Source organism: Gossypium hirsutum, chromosome D08, assembly GCF_007990345.1.
Source record: "Gossypium hirsutum isolate 1008001.06 chromosome D08, Gossypium_hirsutum_v2.1, whole genome shotgun sequence".
NCBI lineage: Eukaryota > Viridiplantae > Streptophyta > Magnoliopsida > Malvales > Malvaceae > Gossypium > Gossypium hirsutum.
Genome location: NC_053444.1, coordinates 48,629,345 through 48,638,934, shown reverse-complemented (window position 1 = coordinate 48,638,934; position 9,590 = coordinate 48,629,345). Strand labels below are relative to the sequence as shown.

The 9,590-nt window shown below is 34.6% G+C and overlaps 1 non-coding gene across 1 annotated transcript; it reads left to right on the top strand.

Moving 5' to 3' along the window:
- The first annotated feature begins 8,906 nt into the window (after positions 1-8,906).
- Positions 8,907-9,013, top strand: LOC121220478 (small nucleolar RNA R71). Its single transcript, XR_005917679.1, has one exon. It is a non-coding gene; the product is annotated as a small nucleolar RNA R71 (small nucleolar RNA).
- Positions 9,014-9,590: the final 577 nt, after the last annotated feature.

Genomic DNA, 9,590 nt, shown 5'->3' with positions numbered 1-9,590 from the left:
GTGAAGGTTAATATGGAGGATCTTGTCGGCTTTAAATTGAGTTCTCATTACCTTAATCGCCTCCCCACTTTAGATTTGGGTGGGCCTTCCAACCAGGGTTGTAAGTGTTTGAATAGGGATTTCCACCCCCATTTCCCACATAATTAACTTCCTCCGGTTAGGTTTTAGAATACGATAGTAGCTTCGAACGACGTCATTCATGGACGGCTTAATAGTGGTCTTCAGGTGGTGTAGTTTTTCCAAAATTTGTTCATATTTATTGTTGCGCAACCATTCGTACTTATTGTTGCGCAACGAAAAGGGAAACAACCGAAGACGGATGGCATCATTGGTAACCCCATTATACTTGAAAGTATCATAGAGTTACACAAAGTTTTTTAAGTATTGTTTTAAGAATTGTTTTAAGCATTGACATAGATTTTCCTTTACTTATTATTGAAATGGAATATTATACTTAAAGTTTATACGAACTTACTAAGCATTCATTGCTTACGTAGTTATTTTCCTTTACTTTACAGATTTTCATGATTTTTAGTCATCGTTATAATGGCATGTATAGGTGTCTTTGTTTTAAAAAATTAGCCATTATGTTTGGCTTGTAAATATGTTATTTTTAAATGATGAAATAGTTGTTATGTTGACATGTATGTATGGTACTTTAATGGTTGTTAGTTTGGTATCTAAGTACTTAAATTATGGTAGTTGAAATGATGGATATAAAGGTATGCTATGAAATGTTGGTTTGGTATGGAATGAGATAGTGCATTGAGTTGTTAAATGGCTAGTTCTGGTAGCTTTAGTTGTGGTTGGTATATGAATAAGTTGCTAATGTATTGATTGAGTTGTCTGAGAGGTCATATTGGTGGTTATGAGTACGAAAATGATATGTGAATATTATGGTAAATGTAGTATATAAGTTGTTCAATTTGGTTGATTGATTTATGGCTAAATTTAGCAAATGTTTAGTCAAATTTGATTGTTGTGTTTGAGGTGGCTTATAGCATATTGGTTGTATGGATAGATGTCATTTTGATTTATCTACACTATGTATGTTTTAGGTAAATTTTTGAATGTTTGAAATAGGTACAAATGGTTTGTATGTGGGAACATGTTTAGGGTGAATGAAATGGTTTGAAAATGACCTATTTCTAGTCCACACGGCCTAAGACACGGGTGTGTGTCTCAGTCGTGTGAGTCACACGACCGTGTGACCCTTGTAGTATGAATTTTTCTATCTTTTTCCATGAAGTTCTAAATATTTTTTATTTAGTCCTGAATCATTTCTGAAGTGTTTCTAAGGCCTTGAGGGCTCGAAAAAGGGATCTTATGCATGTGTTTGAATGGAATATGATTTGTTTTGTAAATAATTGTAGTGGAATGTTTTAAGTTAAAAGTTTTTGGTAATGCTTTGTAACCCTATTCCGATGACGAATACGGGTTAGGGGTGTTACAGCCCCTAACCTATTTTTTTACTCACTCTTATTTGATCTTACTTTTTTGATCAATAATTCAATGGGGCAAACAGAGTATTACTAGCCTACTCAACAATTTCAAACATTGGAGTGTTTTATAGTGTCTTTTTAAATTTTATTTTATTTATTCATTTACCCTAAACTTTGTCGTGGTATTTATTATTACACAATGTTAATTTACTGATCTTAGTTTCAAGACTTCTAAGTGTGTTAAAAGAAATCTACTATAGACTAATTATGATTATAATTAGGTCATTCTACTTTTAGGCATCAATTTTCACAAGACTATCCTAAGCTAAACATAACTAATCAACTATCACAATTTTCATAGTTTGAAGAGTTATGATCTTCATAGAACATCATAGATAACAATATACTTCTCATGGTCTAACAGTCATTTGGAATTTGTATGTCATGGAAAAATGAGTGACAAAATTATCTAATGTTCAAACAAAACATCTCATGCATGCAATATGTGCAACACATCCCCAAACCTAAGGGATTCATTATCCTCAATGCATGGTCAGACGCAAAATTTCACTTATGTAAAAAAAATACATACGTAGAAAATGCAATGAAAACAATTATGAATTCATGAAAAACACATGTAAAAATAAAATATATATATATGCAAATGAAAAGTAAAAGCAAAAGCTTGGAAAGGAATTATGTTACTTTAGTTGGGTTAAGTGGATTTCTTGGAAGCGTGCTTGTAGCACTACTTCCATTTGAGTAGATTAATTGGCACCTCTTCTTCATTATCATCTTATTTTGTGATATCATCAATCAGTTGATTAATCTCACGATCTTGTTCTGATATGCGTGTAGTGGTTTGAGGTGTAGTAATTGGTTCCTGTGGTGCAAAAATTTGATTCATATTATCTCCTTCCTTATCTGATTCAATGTTCACCGATTCTATTTTCTCTTCCTCCCTCTTGGTTTCTTTGTTCTTCTTTTTTACAGTGGCTGGATGTGTGGTAGTGTCCATCACACTGACTTCAACTTCATCCTCATCTTCATCCTCTGGATCCAATAACAACTCTTTTGGAAAAGTAGGGAATGCAAGCATGGGCCTGGTAAAGTTTTTCTGAAGAGATTTCTTGATGGCATTATCTCTCATTCTGACATATCCCCATTATAAAGCCATTTCTTCTTGAGCCCTACTTAGACCAATAGTTGTCCTCAGTTTTTTCTTCTCCATCAAACAAAACTGTTGTTTCAACATCTTAAGAGCATCGAGCACTTACTGCTCGAAATCATTGTGAGATGTGGATAAAGTGGCATGGGTACTAGTAGGTGCAAAAGAGGTTGATGTAGAGCTAGGATGCTGTGGCACTTCTTCCCCTGAAAATCTCATGGTAATCTATTTGGTGATGGGTCCTTTGTTACAGATTTTGTCCTCACTTTCTTGGATAGGGATATTGATCCGTTGACAAAGTGCAGTAATGAGAAATGTAAAATTTAGGGTGCCTACATTCTTTTGTGTGCAATGATGAACTTCTCTAAAAATAATTTTTCCAACATTTATCTTTCTTCCAGTCATAACAGGGTGCAGTAACAACATGTGTTCCTTTGAAATAGTAAAGTTATGAGTTGAAGGGTTAAGGTGAGACTTAAGAAAATGGTACCATATCTTACAATGAGGCTTCAAAGAAACACGATCGATGGTGTAACAGTCATTCTGAGAAACTGTCCATTTGGTCCCTTCCACGCATAAATGCTCAAGAATTTGATTGAGTCCGTCTGCTGTTATTGTATTGACTAATTGATAATGTTCATTAGGGCCTTCAGGTAAACCATAATGTGCGTTGATAGAGTATTCATCAAATAACACCAAAGCACCGCATACATAGATGAAAGTATTATTTGGAGAGGTTGAATGGGTATAAAATTCCTTTACAACTTTTGTGAGAACATTGTCAGGATAACGGCAAAAGAGTTGCCATCCATGTTTCTCTACCACGGAAGAAATTGCTTTAGTGGATCTCATAAAGATTGCATCTTGAAAATGAAAGCCTTCTCTATACAAAAAGGTCACTTTGATGTGTTCGTGTTGTACTTTTCTTTATCAACTTTGCTAAAAAATGTTCTCGGAAGCATAGAGGGTGATGAATATGGCAGACATCGAGCCATTTGAGAAGAAATAGTAACTATAAAAAGAAAAAGTTAAGACCTTTACAGTTATGGAGGAAAAATTGAAAATGGTTTAAAGAAGAAACTGAAAATAACTAAAAATGGTTTAAAGAAGAAACTGAAAATAACTTGGAGAAAGAACATGAATCGACTAGGATAAAAATCAGAGAGAATATAACAGTGGTGTGGGGGATAAGCTTAGCCTGAAATTATGGCCTGACACTGTAAAGTAAGAATTAGGTGGGAAAAGAAAAAAATATATAAAAATTAGCTAACAATTTGCAAGTATGTTAAGTGAGCTAACTATTACAAAGCCTGGGTCAAAATCTACCTACAAGAGAAGAAGGAAATAAAAATTAATTGAACGGATAAAAGAAAGAAATTAAAAGAAAATTAATTAAATAAAACCAGGCAAAATAAAACATTACGCGGTTCGAAGAGCAATAGAGTGTTTATCATGAAGTATGGTAGGTCCTCAATAATGCTTCAAACATTAGCCATTAACTTTGAAATTAAAGCCAGTCTTGCTATCTTTGACTTCTACAACTCCATGAGGGTAAACATGGACTATCTCGAATGGGCCAAACCAACAAAACTTTAATTTATCGAGAAACAATTTTAGCCTAGAATTGAACAACAAAATTTATTGTTCAGGTTCAAATTGTCGTGGCAAAATCTTATTATCATGCCACCACTTTGTCTTTTCTTTGTACAGTTTGCATTCTCATAAGCTTGAGCTCTGAATTCCTCCATCTCATTCAACTCCAGTAGTCGGTTATTGCTAGGATTAATCAAATCCATGTTCAGTTTCTTAATTTCCCAAAATGCCTTATGTTCAATTTCAACAAGCAAACGACAAGGTTTCCCATAGATGAGCTTAAAAGACGACATTCCCAATGGTGTCTTGAAGGTAGTGTGATATACCCACAAAGCTTCATCCAATCTAGATGACCAATCTTTAAGGGTGGGATTGACCACTTTCTCCAAAATCTGTTAAATTTCTCTATTTGAAACCTCAGCTTGTCCATTTGTCTAAGGATGATATGCCGTGACAATTTTATGTTTAACCCCACATCTATTGAAGGTAGTAGCAACTAATTTTCAATCAAAATGATAACTTCATCACTAATCAAAGCACGAGGAGTATCAAACTTGGTGAAAATATTCTTATATAGGAACTTTAGTACTGATTTGGCATCATTCATAGGGAGAGCTACAACTTAAACCCACTTGGAGTCATAATCTACAACCACAAGTATGTATATATTTCCCTAATAGGGTGAAAATGGGCCTATAAAGTCGATTCTCTACACATCAAACAATTCAACTTCTAAAATATTTTACAATGGCATTTCATACCTCGTGGATAAGTTCCCAGTTTGTTGACAACGATGGCAAGCTTTGTAAAATTCATGTGCATCTTTAAACATGTTTGGCCAATAAAAGCCAGATTGGAGAACTTTTGCAGCAAATCGCATTCCCCCGAAGTGTCCTCCATATGATGCTGAATAACAATAGTGTAAAATACTTTGAATCCCGTCATCCGGAACACACCTCTGAATTATTTGATCTACACAATGTTTGAATAAAAATGGCTCATCCCAATAATATTGTTTGGCATCATGGAGAAATTTCTTTCATCTTTAACTGTTGAACTCAGGTGGAAGCAATCCACTTTTTAAGAAAATGACGATATTGGCATACCAAGGTAATACCGTGGCAACCAACAATTTTTCATCTAGAAAATCCTCCTTAATGAGTTGAATATTGCCATCTTCATTTCCTACTTCAAGTCTCGACAAGTGATCAGCTACTTGATTCTCCGTGTCTTTCCTATCTCGATTTTTTAGATTAACTTTCTATAGCAACAATATCCACTGAATTAATCTTGGCTTGGCGTCTTTCTTGGTCATCAAATACTAATTTACAGAATGATTCGTATAAACTGTAATTTTGGTGCCAACTAAATAGGATCTAAAATTTTCAAACGCAAAAACCACACCCAATAGTTTATTCACGGTAGTAGTGTAGTTCAACTGCGTATTTGTCAGCGTTCGGCTTGCATAGTAGATGGCATGAAACACTTTATCCTTCCTACAGAAAAATCACTAACATCGCAAATAAGTTCAAAAGGTAATGTCCAATCCAGTGGTATGACAATCGGTGTTGTTACCAGTTACTTTTTTATTCCCCAAATGCTTGCACACAAGGCTCATCAAAATTGAAGCTCTGTTATGTTCTAACAATATACACAGGGGTTTGGATATATTTGAAAAATTCTTAATAAATCATCGATAAAATCTAACAATACACACAAGGGTTTGGATATATTTGAAAAATCCTTAATAAATTATCAATAAAATCCGACATGGCCAAGGAAACTTCGAATACCTTTAACTATAGTAGGTGGTGGCAATTTCTCAATAACCTCAATCTTCGGTTTATCCACGACAATCCTTTGCTGTGAAATTTTATGCCCTAGAATAATGCTTTCACAGACCATGAAATGCCATTTTTCCACTATTCAGAACAAGGTTAGTCTCTTCACACTGATAAAGATCTAGCTCCAGGTTTTTTAAACAATCTTTAAAGGTATCTCCAAACATCGGAAACTCATCCATAAAAACTCCCAAAAATTTCCCCACCATGCCCAAAAATATTGTCATCATGCAATGTTGAAATGTTGTAGAGGCATTTCACAATCCAAACGGCATTCGTCTGAAAGCGAAGATTCCATAAAGACACTTGAACGTAGTCTTTTCTTAGTGAGTAGGAGCTATGACAATCTGGTTATACCTCGAATAACCATCCAAAAAGCAATAAGAGGTTTTTCTGCTAATTTATCAAACATTTGATCAATGAATGACAAAGGAAAACGATCCTTATTGGTTACATTTTTGAGCTTCTGATAGCAAACTCTCCATCCCGTGACAGTACGAGTTGGAATAAATTTGTTTTATCAGTAACACCCTCTTTTTTGGGGTACACATTAAATAGGGCTCACCCACAAACTATCAAAAATAAGATAGATTATTCCAACATCAAGCCAATTGATAATCTCCTTTTTAATGACTTCCTTCATAACGGGGTTCAGTCTTCTCTGCTGCTTAATAAAATTGCCATGGCAATCCTCCAGTAAAATCTTTTGCATGCAGATGGTCGAACCGATTCCCTTGATATTCACAATTGTCCATCCCAGCACTTTTTTAGATCTCTTTAAAACATCTAACAATTGAACCTCTTGATCAGATGTTAATTTTGTAGAGATAACTACTGGCAAAGTGTTGTTGTATCCCAAGTAGGGGTACTTCAAATGTCTTTAACTCTAAAGTAGAAGAGTCCTCTATAAAAGGTCGAGAATGTTTAAAAGAACACTCTGATAAATATAAATATTCAAAAATTCTCCTTACTTCATTTTCAAGTGGCTTGGTCTCCATCAGTTCGCCAAGTTCTTCAATTAGTTCTTCTTCATCCAACTCAACTAAATCTGTTTCATTATCATAATTGTTGTAACAAAATTCTTCCAATTCTTCCTTCACTGTTGTGTCAATAATCTCAATGGCGTGACAACCTTCACTTGTATCTACACATTTCATGGCATCAAAAACATTAAAGGTTCTCTGTTGGTCATTAACTCTCATTGTTAATTCACCTTTCTATACATAAACTAATGTTCTACCAGTGGCTAGAAAAGGTCTTCCAAGAATAATTGGTACCTTTTTAACAACTTCACATTCCAAAATAATAAAATCTGCTAGAAAAAGAAATTTATCAACTCTTACCAACACATCTTCAATTTTACCTTCTAGATGTGCATAAGAACAACCGGTTATCTACAATGTGACAGTTGTAGGTCTCACCTTCCCAATTCTCAATTTCCTGAAAACAGGCATAGGCATTAATTTTATACTTACCCCTAAATCACATAATGTGTTGCCTACACAATGATTTCCAATTAAGCAAGGAATAGTAACAGGCATAGGCATTAATTTTATACTTACCCCTAAATCACATAATGTGTTGCCTACACAATGATTTCCAATTAAGCAAGGAATAGTAAAACTCCTTGGGTCCTTCAATTTTGGTGGCAATTTGTTCATCAACATTGTTGTGCACCCTTCAGCGAGAGCAACAATTTTAAATTCCTCTAGTCTGTGCTTCTTTAACAATATGTCATTCATGAACTTTACGTAATTGGGAATTTGCTCCAATGCTTCCACCAATGGTATGTTGATATAAAGTTGCTTCAAGACATCCAAGAATTTTTTGAATTGAAAATCTTCAACTTCTAAAATAGATGAGGAAAAGATGGCGGTGGCCTTCCTTCAACTTGTTGAGGTTGTTTTGCCATGGCATTCTTATTGGCAACATGAGCTAATTTTCTTTAATACTGTTTTTTGTTTACTCTTCTCAATTGTAGATTGCTCCACTACTGGTTCTGAATTCGTCTCATATGTGAAATCTAAACTATCTTCTTCAACAGTGGCATCATTAACAACTCCAGGTAGCTGACTACCACTTTTGAATGTAATGGCCTTGCAATGTTCCTTCCTTTGAGATCTTGAATTTTTAGTATCACTCGGCAATGCTCCTTGTTGTCTTAAGCTTAATGCACTGGCAAATTGCTCGATTTGGTTTTTTAAAGACCTTAAAGATACAACTTGACTCTGTATTACAACGTCGTTCTTCACCATGTATTCCTTCAATAGAGCTTCCATAAATGAAGATAACGATGTTGAACTTTGCTAAACATTTTACCATGGCATAGGTTGATTGTATCCAGATAGTGCGCTTGTGACATTCTGTAGAACAACATTACTAGGATTTCCCACTCCTTAATTACTCCAACTGAAATTAAGATGTTATTTACATCTTGGATTGTATGAATTGGAATATGGGTTATTGTTTCGATTGAAATTTCCCATGTAACATACTGAAGCTGGGTTCAATGGGCATTCATTAAAAACATGATCTTCCCCACAATAAACACATGTTAATTCTGCTACTTTCATTTCCTGCACTATGGCTAATCTCTTTAATATTTTAATTATATTAGTTAGGGATGATACCTGAGTAGTTAATGAAGTGATCACATCAAGCTCTATAGCTCCAATAACTCTTCTATTAGTACCCACTATTGTAGTTGGATATTGATAATCATTGTTAGCTATCCTTTCTAGAATTTTATATGCCTTATTATACTATTTATCTAGCAAAGTCTCATTGGCAGATGCATCAATTATCATTCTTGTATGTGCATTCGGTCTATTATAAAATATTTCCATTTGTGTCCAATGTTGGAAACCATGCATCGGCTATTTTCTAATCAACTCCTTGAATCGCTCCCAAGCTTCATACAATGTCTCATCTTCAGATTGCCGAAAAGATGTAATATCATTCCTAAATTTGGCATTCATGTTTGGAGGGTTGTATCTCAACAAAAACCTTTGACAAAGTTCATTCCAATATGCCATCGTTCCTGACGGTAAAGCATTCAACCATGATCTAGCACGATCTCGTAATGAGTAAGGAAATGATTTGATTCTCAGGGCATCTTCAGGAACACCCTGTTGCCTGAATGAATCACAAACCTCTAAAAAGAGTCTTAAATGCAGCTATAGATCTTCATTAGGTAATCCACTAAACTGTCCTACTATTTTTAGCATTTGAAACATCATTAGTTTTAACTCAAAATGCTGAGCTTGAATATGTAGCTTAACAATCCCTGGATTCAAATAATCTAAAATGGGCGCTACATGTTCTCTAATGGGTTTATCTCTATCATCTATCACACGAGGAATATCAGCGTCCCTACCATTCAAATGTAATGGATCTTCTTGGCCTGGATCATTTCCAACCCCTACCATTTCTCACAATTCTTTTCTTCTTCTCTTCAAAGTTATCTCAATTTTAGGATCAAAATAATATTTTTCGTTCTCAGGACTACCTCTACTCATAAACTAGCAGCAAACCTGAAAAATAAAA